This window comes from Mustela putorius, unplaced genomic scaffold, assembly GCF_011764305.1.
Source record: "Mustela putorius furo isolate JIRA1106 unplaced genomic scaffold, ASM1176430v1.1 tig00003991_pilon_pilon_pilon, whole genome shotgun sequence".
In the NCBI taxonomy this organism is placed as follows: Eukaryota; Metazoa; Chordata; class Mammalia; order Carnivora; family Mustelidae; genus Mustela; species Mustela putorius.
Window position 1 is genome coordinate 105,704 of NW_025422130.1, and position 14,896 is coordinate 120,599.

A 14,896-nucleotide genomic window follows, 5' to 3' on the forward strand; every position below is an offset into this window, starting at 1 on the left:
TTGATGTAATACCATTTATTTATTTTTGCTTTTTTTGCTTGTGTTTTTGGTCTGGTATCCAAAAAAAAATTGGCAAGACCACTGTCAAGGAGAATTTTTCCTATGTTTTCCTTTAGGAAATTTAGTTTCATGCATCACCTTTAAGTCTTTAATCTATTTCAAGTTAAGACTTATGAGTGATATAAGGTTCCAGTTCCATACTGTTTATGTGACTATTCAGTTTTAAATATCATTTATTGAACAGACTATCTTTACCCATTACATATGTTGGCCCCTGTCAAATATTAGGTGACTGTATGAAAGGATTTATTTCTGGACTCTCAATTCTGTTCTACTTGTTTATTGGTCTGTTTTTATGCCAGTATACTTTCTTGTTTTGAGCATGAGGGCTTTGTAGTATAGTTTCAAATCAAGAAGTGTAATTTCCCTTCTTCATTCTTTCTCAGAACTGCTTTGATTATTTGTTGTCTTTTATGGTCTCATATAAATTTTAGGATTCTTTACTTCTGTAAAAAAATAATGTTGGTTTTTTTTAAGATTTTTTAATTTATTTATTTGACAGAGAGAGATGACAAGCAGGCAGAGAGGCAGGCAGAGAGAGAAGAGGAAGCAGGCTTCCTGCTGAGCAGAGAGCCTGACGCGGGGCTCGATCCCAGGACCCTGGGATCATGACCTGAGCCGAAGGCAGCGGCTCAACCCACTGAGCCACCCAGGCACCCCTAACATTGGATTTTTGATAGGAATTGGATTTACAGATGGTTTTCGGTAGTATGGACATTTTAACAATGTTAATTCTTACCATTCATAAATATGAGCTATGTTTCCATTTGTGTCTCCTTCAATTTCTTTATCAATGTCATAGTTTATGGAGTACAGATCTTTCATCTTCTTAGTTAAATCTATTCCTAAGTATTTTATTATTTTTGATGCTATTGTGAATTAGATTGTTTTCTTTATTTTTTCAGATAGTTCATCATTAGAGTGTTAAAATGCTCTGTCTTGTGCTTACTTTGGCAGCACATATACCAAAATTGTAATGATGCAGAGAAGATTAGCGTGATCACTGAACAAGGATGACATGAAAAACTGGGAAGCATTCCATATTAAAAAAAAATGAAACAAAACAAAATTCTTGTCTTTTATATATTGATCTTGTATTTGGCAGCTTTACTAAATTTGTTTATTCAAATTTTTTTGTGAAGTTTTTAGGATTTTTTAACATGTAAGTTCATGTTATCCAAAAAAAGAAAATTTTACTTCTTCCTTTTTTTTTTTTTTTGGAGTCTCTTATTTCTTTGTGTTCCTTGTTTCTCTGGCTAGGACATCCAGTACTATGTCAAATGAGAGTAGTGAAAGTGGACACACTTGTCTTTCTTCTGATCTTTAAGGGGAAAACTTTCAAACGTTTTTGATTGAATATGAGATTAGCTCTGGGCTTGCAATATGTGTTTTTTCTTTAATGGATTTTTTAAAATTTTTTTAAAAATTATTTTATAAACATATAATGTGTTTTTATCCCTAGGGGTAAAACACCAGGTTCACACATTTCACAGCACTCACCATTACTCACCATAGCACCTGCCCTCCCCAATGTCCATACCCCCACCATCCTCTCCCAACACACCTCCCCCCAGCAACCCTCAGTCTGTTTTGTGAGATTCAGTCTTTTATGGTTTGTCTCCCTCCCAATCCCATCTTCTTTTATTTTTCTTTTCATACGCCCGAAACCGCCTATGTTGCATCTCCACTTCATCATATCAGGGAGATCATATGATAGTTGTCTTTCTCAGATTGATTTATTTCGCCAAGCATAATACCCTCTAGTTCCATCCACGTCATCACAAATAGCAGGATTTCATTTCTTTTGATGGCTGCATAGTATTCCACTGTACATATATACCACATCTTATTTATTGATTCATCTGTTGAAGGACATTTAGGTTCTTTCCATAGTTTAAGTATTGTGGATATTCCTTCTATAAACATTTGGGTGCATGTGCCCCTTCAGAATGCCACGTTTGTATCTGTAGGGTATATACCCAGTACTACACGCACTCGATCATAGGGTAGTTCTATTTTCAGCTTTTTGAGGCACGTCCACGCTGTTTTCCAGAGTGGTTGCACCAGCCTGCATTCCCACGTACAGTGGAGGAGGGTTGCCCTTTCTCCACATCCTCGCCATTCATCTGTCATTGACTGACTTGTTCATTTTAGCCATTCTGAACGGTGTGAGGTGGTATCTCATTCTGGTTTTGATTTGTATTTCCCTGATGCCGAGTGATGTGGAGCATTTTTTCATGTGTCTGTTGGCCATTTGGATGTATTCTTTGCAGAAATGTCTGTTCATGTCCTCTGCCCATTTCTTCATTGGATTATTTGTTCTTAGGGTGTTGAGTTTGATAAGCTCTTTATAGATTTTGGATACTGGCCCTTTATCTGGTATGTCATTTGCAAATATCTTCTCCCAGATAACTTCTGACAGTCATCTTTTGGCTTTGTTAACTGTTTCCTTTGCAGTGCAAAAGCTTTTTGAACTGATGAAATCCCAACAGTTCATTCTTGCCCTTGCTTCCCTTGCCTTTGGCGATGTTCCTAGGAAGAAGTTGCTGCTGCTGAGGTCAAAGAGGTTGCTACCTGTTCTCTCCTCAAGGACTATGATGGATTCCTTTCTCACATTATGCTTCTTCATCCATTTCCAGACTATTTTAATGTATGGTGGAAGGAAATGGTCCAATTTCATTTTTCTGCTTCTGGCTGTTCAATTTTCCAAACCCCAAGGCCAAAGGCTCCTTCTCTACCCCGGCGGGGGCGTGCTGTGCCTTCCCCACAATTGCTCCTGGGGAGCGTAGTGAAAGACGTGTGCAACCATGCTTCTCTCTCAGGCAGAGGGGAAGCTAGGGCAAAGAGTATTTCGCTCCATGAGGTTATCTTCCACAGTGCTACGGAAACTAACTCAGGCAAGCAGCAGCATCCCCAAACCCAACCCTGGATTCCCAACGAATGCTGTGCTTTCCCAGGGGAGAGGCCCAGGCAAAGAGGATTTCGCTCCACGTGGGTTTATTACCCCATGCTGTGGAGACTAGGGAAGCGCCCCGGGAGAGCTGGTGCCTCTTGGGCCTTGTTTTCCTGGGATCCAAGTTCGCGCCCGGGGTTCACCTTGCTAAGCCGAACTAAGCAGACACAGTCACAACCCTGCAGCAGCCTCCGTGGCCTAGCATGGCACTCTATGCCTATTACCATCTCCTGGCATAGGTAAGGCTTTGCCTTTTGCTCCGGCGCTCAGGCAGACACGGGGTCTAGGCCAGTGCTTTCACCACAGGAGAGAGGAGGCGAAAGGATCCCTGCACACGGCCCGGGCACTGGGATGGGGAACTGTGGGGGACTGGCTCCACTCCTTCCCCGGCACACCCCCTGCCACCCACAACGTTGCCACATCTTGGTGAAAGATGGCATCTGACTACCAGTTTCTGCATGGGGTTGTTTCTGCAAATTCCGGGTATGGAACCTGGTGGCACAACAAAGTCTGCTCTTGGGACAGGTGGCCAAGAGATGCTGTCCCTTTGGGACCAGAGGCACAGGACAGGCCGGCCGTCTGCCAAGACTCCTTCCTCAGAATGGAGCACGCGCCCCTGCCCTAGTCAACCTCTCATGTCTCCTTAGCAGGCAGGCTTCCATCTCTCCGCACAGGGAGCGGTTGACACTTTTCTTGCCACCGGCCTGCTGTGTGTGCCACAGCAGGTTATCCTGCTTCCCGAGCTATTCCCGACGCCAAGGCCAGGAGCTCCCTCTCTTCCCCGGGGGCGGGGTGGTGTGCCTTCCCAACACTAGCTCCTGGGGAGCGCGGTGACAGACGTGTGCAACCATGCTTCTCTCTCAGGCAGAGGGAATGCTAGGGCAAAGAGGATTTCACTCCATGCGGGTATCATCCACCGTGCTGCGGAGACTCGCTCAGGCAAGCAGCAGCAGCATTCCCAAACCCAACTCTGATTTCCCAAAGAAGGCTGTGCTTTCCCAGGGGAGATGCCCAGGCAAAGAGGCTTTCGCTGTATGCGGGTTTCTCCCACCGCGAGAAACAGGCAAGCAGCAGCCCGCACAATATTCCTCGGCGATTGCTGTGCCTTCGCAGAGGCTTTGGTTTGGAGCGAACAGCCCTTCGCCGCTGCTTTCTCAGCAAGGCTTCAGTCGCGTCAGGGAAGAAGAGCTGCGGGAGAGCTGGTGCCTCTTGGGCCTTGCTTTCCCGGGCTCCATGTTCGCGTCCTGGGTTCACCCTGCCAGGCCTAACTTAGCACACACTGTCACAAACGTGCAGTAGCGCGCTTAGCCTAGGATGGCACTCTATGCACACTACCATCTCCCGTTGTAGGCATCACTTGGCCTTTCACTCTGGTGCTCAGGCGGACTCGTGGACTAGGTCAGTGCTTTCCCCAAGGAAAGGAGAGGTGACAGGATCCTTGCACACCCCCCGTGCACTGAATAGGGAGCTTTCGGGGACTATCCCCACTCCTAACCCTTAAACCGCGTGCCTCCTTCAAGCTTATACACCTTGGAGGAAGACAGCATCTGATGGCCAGGTATTTCTGGGAGTGGTTTCTCGAGTTCAGGTTAGGCACCTGGTGGCAGGCCCATGGCTCAACCACGGACAGGTGGCCAAGGAGCTGCTGTCTCCTTGGGCCTAAAGGCTCAGGACAGGCATGCTTTCTTCCCCGACTCCTTCCTCAGAGTGGAGCCTTTTCCCCTGCCCTAAATTCCCCTCGCGTCTCTTAGCAGCCAGGCTTCCGTCGCTCTGCTGTGATAGATGTGTCCCTTTCCTGAAGGCTCTTTCCACAGGCGCCACCGTGCTTCTCTCTCAGGCACAGGGGATGCCCAGGCAAAGAGGATTTCGCTCCATGCGGGTTTATTACACCGTGCTGTGGAGACTAGCTCCGGCAAGCAGCAGGCAGCAACCAACAGACCCGACTCTGATTTCCCAAAGAATGCTGTGCTTTCCCAGAGGGGATGCCACGGCAAAGAGGCTTTAGCCCTATGCGCGTTTTTCCCAACATGCTGCGAATAATAGGCTAAGAAAGCAACAAAAGCAGCCCACAGAACCGACTCTGATTTCCCAGCGACTGCTATGCTTTCACAGAGGTTTTCAGCTTGGCGCGAACCGCACTTCGCTGCTGCTTCCTCAGCAAGGCTTTGGTCGTTGGCTCTGTCGCGGCAGGGAAGAAGAGCCGTGGGAGAGCTGGTGCCTCTTGGGCCTTGCTTTCCAGGGCTCCAAGTTCGCGCCCGGGGTTCTCCTTGCTAAGCCGAACTAAGCACACACAGTCACAACCCGGCAGCAGCCTGCGTGGCCTAGCATGGCACTCTACGCCTATTACCATCTCCTGGCGTAGGTAAGGCTTTGCCTTTTGCTCTGGCGCTCAGGCGGACTCGGGGTCTAGGCCAGTGCCTTCACCACAGGAGAGAGGATGCGACAGGATCCCTGCAAACCCCCGGGCACTGGGTTGGGGAGCTCTGGGGGACTGTCTCCACTCCTGCCCCGGCAAAATGCTGCCCCATCTTGGTGGAAGGTAGCATCTGACTGCCCCTTTCTCCATGGGTTTGTTTCTGCGAGTTACGGGTTTGGAACCTGTTGGCAAGCCCAAGTCATCCCTTGGGACTGGTGGCCAAGGAGATGCTTTCGCCTTGGGACCAGAGGCACAGGACAGGCCTGCCTTCTGCCCAGATTCCTTCCTCAGAGTGGAGCACGCGCCCCTGCCCTAGTCGTCCCCTCATGTCTCCTTAGTAGGAAGGCTTCCATCTCTCCGCAAAGGGAGCGGGTGACAGTTGTCTTGACACCGGCCTGCTGTACGTGCCAAGACAGGTTATCAGGCTTCCCAAGCGTTTCTCGAACCGAAGGCCAAGGACTCCTTCTCTTCCCCGGGGGCGGCATGCTGTGGCTTCCCCACACTTGCTGCTGGGGAGCGCGGTGACAGACTTGTGTAACCATGCTTCTCTCTCAGGCAGTGGAGATGCTAGGGCAAAGAGGATTTCTCTCCACGCGGGTATCATCCACCGAGCTGAGGAGACTTTCTCAGGCAAGCAGCAGCAGCATCCCCAAACCCAACTCTGATTTCCCAACCAATGCTGTGCTTTCCCAGGGGAGATGCCCAGGCAAAGAGGCTTTCGCTGTATGAGGGTTTCTCCCACCATGAAACTGGTCTCTGCAAGCAGTAGCAGCCCGAAGAACATTTCTCAGCGAATGCTGTGCTTTTCAAGAGGCTTTGGTTTGCAGTGAAAAGCACTTCGCCGATGCTTCCTCAGCAAGGCTTCAGTCACATCAGGGAAGAAGAGCTGCGGGAGAACTTGTGCCTCTTGGGCCTTGCTTTCCCGGGCTCCATGTTCGCGTCCTGTGATGGCCAGGTCTTTCTGGGAGTTCTTCTTCGAGTTCAGGGTAGGCGCCTGGTGGCAAGCCCCTGTCTCAACCACGGACAGGTGGCCAAGGAGCTGCTGTCTCCTTGGGCCCAAAGGCTCAGGACAGGCATGATTTCTGCCCAGACTCCTTCCTCAGAGTGGAGCCCTTTCCCCCTGCCCTAATCTTCCCCTCGTGTCGCCTTAGCAGCCAGGCTCCCGTCGCTCTGCTGTGACAGACGTGTCCCTTTCCTTAAGGCTCTTTCCACAGGCGCCACCACGCTTCTCTCTCAGGCAGAGGGGATGCCCAGGCAAAGAGGATTTCGCTCCATGCGGGTTATTACACCGTGCTGTGGAGACTAGCTCCGGCAAGCAGCAGGCAGCATCCCACAGACCAAACTCTGATTTCCCAAACAATACTGTGCTTTCCCAGAGGGGAGGCCCCGGCAAAGAGGCTTTCGCTCTATGTGGGTTTCTCCCATTGTGCTGCGAATACGAGGCTAAGGCAAGCAACAAAAGCAGCCCACAGAACCTACTCTGATTTCCCAGCGACTGCTATGCTTTCGCAGAGGTTTCCAGCTTGGCGCGAACCGCACTACCTGCTGCTTCCTCAGCAAGGCTTTGGTCGTTCGCTCTGTCGCGGCAGGGAAGAGCCGCGGGAGAGGTGGTGCCTCTTGGGCCTTGCTTTCCAGGGCTCCAAGTTCGCGCCCGGGGTTCACCTTGCTAAGCCGAACTAAGCAGACACAGTCACAAGCCTGCAGCAGCGTGCGTGGCCTACCATGGCACTCTATGCCTGTTACCATCTCCTGGCGTTGGTAAGGCTTTGCCTTTTGCTTTGGCGCTCAGGCGGACTCGGGGTCTAGGCCGTGCCTTCACCACAGGAGAGAGGAGGCGACAGCATCCCTGCACAGGGCCCAGGTACTGGGATGGGGAACTGTGGGGGACTGGCTCCACTCCTTCCCCGGCACACCCCCTGCCACCCACAATGCTGCCACATCTTGGTGGAAGATGGCATCTGAATGCCCGTTGCTCCATGGGGTTGTTTCTGCGAGTTCCGCGTATGGCACCTGGTGGCAAGCCCAAGTCTGCCTTTGGGACAGGTGGTATAGGAGATGCTTTCCCGTTGGGACCAGAGGCACAGAAAAGGCCAGCCTTCTGCCCAGACTCCTACTTCAGAGTGGAGCACGCGCCCCTGCCCTAGTCGTCCCCTCATGTCTCCTTAGCAGGCAGGCTTCCATTTCTCCGCACAGGGAGCGGGTGACACTTGTCTTGCCAGCGGCCTGCTGTGCATGCCACGGCAGGCTATCCTGCTTCCCGAGCGTTTCCCGACTCCAAGGCCAAGGGCTCCTTCTCTTCCCCGGGAGCGGCGTGCTGTGCCTTCCCCACACTTGCTCCTGGGGAGCGCGGTGACAGACGTGTGCAACCACGCTTCTCTCTCAGGCAGAGGGGATGCTAGGGCAAAGAGGATTTCGCTCAGTGCATTAGTGCGCTGGTTAGACTATATAATTCGGGTACAGTCGAGTTCCGTCTAGGCTCATCCTCATTTATGGTTTCTGGGCAGCTCATTAGGCAATATTTATTCTCTAAAGGTCCGTCAGAGTGCTGCATTATGGGTCCGGAATTGCCAAACTTGAGGGCTTCGGGGCCAGGAGTGTGAGGATGGAAGTCTGAGAAACACAAGCTAGACTTGAGTTTCAGGGCGAGGGCACAGCAGGTACACGCTGCATATCTGAACCAATATCTCATGCATCTGAAGTCAGGGCGAGGTCTGAAGTCGTTGGCTCAGGTTGGAGTTTCTGTGCATGACGGCCCCTTCATGAAGGGAGCGGCATCTCGAGGTCATGGAGGTTTTCCCACGTTGGGTGTTGTGGGATGCCCCCTTCAAGGATTCCTTCTGCGGGACAATTGAGACCTGTTGGACAGCTCCAGGACATCCCATATGGAATGACTCCAGAGCACCGTTCGAGGATGGATGCCTGGGAAGCCCGCCTCGCATTCCAATTGTCTCCTGGCAACAAGACAGTTTAGAAATGATGGCTCTGTGGGAGCAACCGAGTGGCTGAGTTGAAATGGACATCCTGAGGATGGGTCCTAATGTGTGTTTGTGTCCATGAGGGCCTTGGAATGGGGCGGTGGCACCGGGACCCTGAAGTATTCGCCTAAGCTATTGACATAGCTCCCATGCACAAGTTTCCTTGTGGAGACGAGATTTGTTCTGATGGGTGCCTCAGGAAAACCCCTATGCTGGTACTGGAATCCAGGCTTTTGAGGAGACATGCCTGTAAACCAAAGCAATGGATCCGATTATGGCCTAGGGTCCTGTCTGGTTCAATCTTATTCTCTGGGGACATCCATCTATGGTATGAGTGGAGGTAGATGCTAACTAAGCTGGTGTCAGGCCGCCCTTGTTTGTGCTCGGCGACCTACACTGTGGGATGGCCTCAGGGAGTGTTCTCCTAATTTGTACCAAGATGCGGCTTAGCAAGATGAACCACGGGCGCGAACTTGGAGCCGTGGATAGCAAGGCCCAAGAGGCTCCAGCTCTCCCGTGGCTCTTCTTCCCTGCCGCGACAGACCGAACGCCCAAAGCCTTGCTGAGGAAGCAGCAGCGAAGTGTGGTTCGCGCCAAACTGGAAACCTCAGCGAAAGCATAGCAGACGCTGGGAAATCAGAGTCGGTTCTCTGGGCTGCTTTTGTTGCTTGCCTTAGCCTTTATTCGCAGCACGATGGGAGAAACCCGCATAGAGCGAAAGCCTCTTTGCCGGGGCCTCCCCTCTGGGAAAGCACAGTATTATTTGGGAAATCATAGTCGGGACTGTGGATGCTGCCTGCTGCTTGCCGGAGCTAGTCTCCACAGCACGGCGTAATAACCGGCATGGAGCGCAATCCTCTTTGCCTGGGCATCCCCTGTGCCTGAGAGAGAAGCGCGGTGGCGCCTGTTGAAAGAGCCTTAAGGAAAGGGACACGTCTGTCACTGCAGAGCGACGGAAGCCTGGCTGCTAAGGCGACACGAGGGGAAGATTAGGGCAGGGGGAAAGGGCTCCACTCTGAGGAAGGAGTCTGGGCAGAAAGCATGCCTGTCCTGAGCCTTTGGGCCCAAGGAGACAGCAGCTCCTTGGCCACCTTTCCGTGGTGGAGCCATGGGCTTGCCACCAGGCGCCTACCCTGAACTCGAGAAACAACTCCCAGAAAGACCTGGCCATCAGATGCCGTCTTCCTCCAGGATGTGGAAGCTTGGAGGAGGCACGGGGTTTAAAGGGAAGGAGTGGGGACAGTCCCCCAAAGCTCCCTATTCAGTGCACGGGCGGTGTGCAGGGATCCTGTCGACTCTCCTTCCTGTGGGGAAAGCACTGGCCTAGTACTCGAGTCCCCTTGAGCGCCAGAGTAAAAGGCCAAGCGATGCCTACACCGGGAGATGGTAGTGAGCATAGAGTGCCATTCTAGGCTAAGCGCGCTACTGCACGGTTGTGACTGTGTCTGCTTAGTTGGGCCTGGCAGGGTGAAACCGGGACGCGAACATGGAGCCCGGGAAAGCAAGGCCCAAGAGGCACCAGCTCTCCCGCAGCTCTTCTTCTCTGACGCGACTGAAGACTTGCTGAGGAAGCAACGGCGAAGTGCTGTTCGCTCCAAACCAAAGCCTCTGCGAAGGCACAGCATTCTCCGAGGAATATTGTGCGGACTGCTGCTGCTTGCCTTAGCCCAACTCGCAGTGGGACATACCCGCATACAGCGAAAGTCTCTTTGCCTGGGCATCTGCCCAGGGAAAGCACAGCATTCGTGGGGAAATCAGAGTTGGGTTTCTGAATGCTGCTGCTGCTTGCCTGAGCGAGTCTCGGCAGCACGGTGGATGATGCCCGCATGGAGCGAAATCCTCTTTGCCCTAGCATCTCCTCTGCCTGAGAGAGAAGCATGGTTGCACACGTCTGTCACCGCGCTCCCCAGGAGCTGGTGTGGGGAAGGCACACCACGCCGCCCCTGGGGAAGAGAAGGAGCCCTTGGCCTTGGAGTCGGGAAACGCTCGGCAAGCAGGATAACCTGCCGTGGCACACACAGCAGGCCGGTGCAAGACTAGTGTCACCCGCTCCCTGTGCGGAGAGATGGAAGCCTGCCTGCTAAGGAGACATGAGGGGATGACTAGGGCAGGGGCGCGTGCTCCACTCTGAGGAAGGAGTCTGGGCAGAAGACAGGCCTGTCCTGTGCCTCTGGTCCCAAGAGGAAAGCATCTCCTTGGCCACCTGTGCCAAGGGCAGACTTGGGCTTGCCACCAGGTTCCAAACCCGGAACTCACAGAAGCAACCCCATGGAGAAACGGGCAGTCAGATGCCACCTTCGACCAAGATGTGGCAGCATTGTGGGTGGCAGGGGTTGTGCCGGGGCAGGAGTGGAGACAGTCCCCCACAGTTCCCCATCACAGTGCCCCGGGCGGATTGCAGGGATCCTGTCGCCTCCTCTCTCCTGTGGTGAAGGCACTGGCCTAGACCCCGAGTCCGCCTGAGCGCCAGAGCAAAAGGCAAAGCCTTACCTACGCCAGGAGATGGTAATAGGCATAGAGTGCCATGCTAGGCCACACAGGCTGCTGCAGGGCTGTGGCTGTGTCTGCTTAGTTTGGCTTAGCAAGGTGAACCCCGGGCCCGAACTTGGAGCCCGGGAAATCAAGGCCCAAGAGGCAACAGCCGTCCCGCGGCTCTTCTTCCCTGCCGCCGCGACAGAGCGAATGACCAAAGCCTTGCTGAGGAAGCAGCAGCGAAGTGCGGTTCGCGCCAAGCTGAAAACCTCTGTGCAAGCATAGCTGTCGCTGGGAAATCAGAGTCGGTTCTGTGGGCTGCTTTTGTTGCTTGCCTTAGCCTAGTACTCGCAGCAGATGGGAGAAACCAGCCAAGAGCGAAAGCCTCATTGCCGGGGCATCCCCTTTGGGAAAGCACAGCATTCTTCTTTGGGAAATCAGAGTCTGGTGAGTGGGATGCTGCCTGCTGCTTGCCGGAGCTAGTCTCCACAGCACGGTGTAATAAACCCGCATGGAGCGAAATCCTCTTTGCCTGGGCATCCCCTGTGCCTGAGAGAGAGGCGCGGTGGCGCCTGTGGAAAGAGCCTTAAGGAAAGGGACACGTCTGTCACGGTAGAGCGTCGAAAGCCTGGCTGCTAAGGAGACACGAGGGGAAGATTAGGGCAGTGGAAAGGGCTCCACTCTGAGTAAGGAGTCTGGGTAGAAAGCATGCCTGTCCTGAGCCCTGAGCCATTGGGCCCAAGCAGACAACAGCTCCTTGGCCACCTGTCCGTGGTGGAGCCATGGGCCTGCCACCAGGTGCCTACCCTGAACTCGAGAAACAAACTCCCAGAAAGACCTGGCCATCAGATCCTGTCTTCCTCCAGGATGTATAAGCTTGAAGGAGGCACGCAGTTTAAGGGGTAGGAGTGGGGATAGTCCCCCAAAGCTCCCTATTCAGTGCACGGGCGGTGTGCAGGGATCCTGTCACTTCCCCTTTCCTTTGGGGAAAGCACTGGCCTAGTCCACGAGTCCGCCTGAGCCCCAGAGTGAAAGGCCAAGCGATACCTACACGGGAGATGGTAGTGTGCATAGAGTGCCATCCTAGGCTAAGCGCGCTACTGCACGGTTGTGACTGTGTCTGCTTAGTTGGGCCTGGCAGGGTGAACCCAGGACGTGAACATGGAGCCCGGGAAAGCAAGGCCCAAGAGGCACCAGCTCTCCCGCAGCTCTTCTTCCCTGACGTGACTGAAGCCTTGCTGAGGAAGCAGCGGCGAAGTGCTGTTCACTGCAAACCAAAGCCTCTTCAAAAGCACAGCATTCGCTGAGAAATGTTGTGCGGGCTGCTACTGCGTGCTTGAGCCCTGTCTCGCGTTGGGAGAAACCCGCATACAGCGAAAGCCTCTTTGCCTGGGCATCTCCCCTGGGAAAGCACAGCAATGGTTGGGAAATCAGAGTTGGGTTTGGGGATGCTGCTGCTGCTTGCCTGAGCGAGTCTCGGCAGCACGGTGGATGATGCCCGCATGGAGCGAAATCCTCTTTGCCCTAGCATCTCCTCTGCCTGAGAGAGAAGCATGGTTGCACACGTCTGTCACCGCGCTCCCCAGGAGCTGGTGGTGTGGGGAAGGCACACCACGCCGCCCCTGGGGAAGAGAAGGAGCCCTTGGCCTTGGAGTCGGGAAACGCTCGGCAAGCAGGATAACCTGCCGTGGCACACACAGCAGGCCGGTGCAAGACTAGTGTCACCCGCTCCCTGTGCGGAGAGATGGAAGCCTGCCTGCTAAGGAGACATGAGGGGATGACTAGGGCAGGGGCGCGTGCTCCACTCTGAGGAAGGAGTCTGGGCAGAAGACAGGCCTGTCCTGTGCCTCTGGTCCCAAGAGGAAAGCATCTCCTTGGCCACCTGTGCCAAGGGCAGACTTGGGCTTGCCACCAGGTTCCAAACCCGGAACTCACAGAAGCAACCCCATGGAGAAACGGGCAGTCAGATGCCACCTTCGACCAAGATGTGGCAGCATTGTGGGTGGCAGGGGTTGTGCCGGGGCAGGAGTGGAGACAGTCCCCCACAGTTCCCCATCACAGTGCCCGGGCGGATTGCAGGGATCCTGTCGCCTCCTCTCTCCTGTGGTGAAGGCACTGGCCTAGACCCCGAGTCCGCCTGAGCGCCAGAGCAAAAGGCAAAGCCTTACCTACGCCAGGAGATGGTAATAGGCATAGAGTGCCATGCTAGGCCACACAGGCTGCTGCAGGGCTGTGGCTGTGTCTGCTTAGTTTGGCTTAGCAAGGTGAACCCCGGGCCCGAACTTGGAGCCCGGGAAATCAAGGCCCAAGAGGCAACAGCCGTCCCGCGGCTCTTCTTCCCTGCCGCGACAGAGCGAATGACCAAAGCCTTGCTGAGGAAGCAGCAGCGAAGTGCGGTTCGCGCCAAGCTGAAAACCTCTGTGCAAGCATAGCTGTCGCTGGGAAATCAGAGTCGGTTCTGTGGGCTGCTTTTGTTGCTTGCCTTAGCCTAGTACTCGCAGCAGATGGGAGAAACCAGCCAAGAGCGAAAGCCTCATTGCCGGGCATCCCCTTTGGGAAAGCACAGCATTCTTCTTTGGGAAATCAGAGTCTGGTGAGTGGGATGCTGCCTGCTGCTTGCCGGAGCTAGTCTCCACAGCACGGTGTAATAAACCCGCATGGAGCGAAATCCTCTTTGCCTGGGCATCCCCTGTGCCTGAGAGAGAGAGGCGCGGTGGCGCCTGTGGAAAGAGCCTTAAGGAAAGGGACACGTCTGTCACGGTAGAGCGTCGAAAGCCTGGCTGCTAAGGAGACACGAGGGGAAGATTAGGGCAGTGGAAAGGGCTCCACTCTGAGTAAGGAGTCTGGGTAGAAAGCATGCCTGTCCTGAGCCCTGAGCCATTGGGCCCAAGCAGACAACAGCTCCTTGGCCACCTGTCCGTGGTGGAGCCATGGGCCTGCCACCAGGTGCCTACCCTGAACTCGAGAAACAACTCCCAGAAAGACCTGGCCATCAGATCCTGTCTTCCTCCAGGATGTATAAGCTTGAAGGAGGCACGCAGTTTAAGGGGTAGGAGTGGGGATAGTCCCCCAAAGCTCCCTATTCAGTGCACGGGCGGTGTGCAGGGATCCTGTCACTTCCCCTTTCCTTTGGGGAAAGCACTGGCCTAGTCCACGAGTCCGCCTGAGCCCCAGAGTGAAAGGCCAAGCGATACCTACACGGGAGATGGTAGTGTGCATAGAGTGCCATCCTAGGCTAAGCGCGCTACTGCACGGTTGTGACTGTGTCTGCTTAGTTGGGCCTGGCAGGGTGAACCCAGGACGTGAACATGGAGCCCGGGAAAGCAAGGCCCAAGAGGCACCAGCTCTCCCGCAGCTCTTCTTCCCTGACGTGACTGAAGCCTTGCTGAGGAAGCAGCGGCGAAGTGCTGTTCACTGCAAACCAAAGCCTCTTCAAAAGCACAGCATTCGCTGAGAAATGTTGTGCGGGCTGCTACTGCGTGCTTGAGCCCTGTCTCGCGTTGGGAGAAACCCGCATACAGCGAAAGCCTCTTTGCCTGGGCATCTCCCCTGGGAAAGCACAGCAATGGTTGGGAAATCAGAGTTGGGTTTGGGGATGCTGCTGCTGCTTGCCTGAGCGAGTCTCGGCAGCACGGTGGATGATGCCCGCATGGAGCGCGAAATCCTCTTTGCCCTAGCATCTCCTCTGCCTGAGAGAGAAGCATGGTTGCACACACGTCTGTCACCGCGCTCCCCAGGAGCTGGTGTGGGGAAGGCACACCACGCCGCCCCTGGGGAAGAGAAGGAGCCCTTGGCCTTGGAGTCGGGAAACGCTCGGCAAGCAGGATAACCTGCCGTGGCACACACAGCAGGCCGGTGCAAGACTAGTGTCACCCGCTCCCTGTGCGGAGAGATGGAAGCCTGCCTGCTAAGGAGACATGAGGGGATGACTAGGGCAGGGGCGCGTGCTCCACTCTGAGGAAGGAGTCTGGGCAGAAGACAGGCCTGTCCTGTGCCTCTGGTCCCAAGAGGAAAGCATCT

At 54.1% G+C, this 14,896-nt stretch overlaps 1 non-coding gene across 1 annotated transcript; it reads left to right on the forward strand.

Annotated features, from left to right (window-relative positions):
• The first annotated feature begins 1,001 nt into the window (after positions 1-1,001).
• Positions 1,002-1,108, forward strand: LOC123389686. Its single transcript, XR_006604315.1, has one exon. It is a non-coding gene; the product is annotated as a U6 spliceosomal RNA (small nuclear RNA).
• The last annotated feature ends 13,788 nt before the right edge of the window (positions 1,109-14,896 follow it).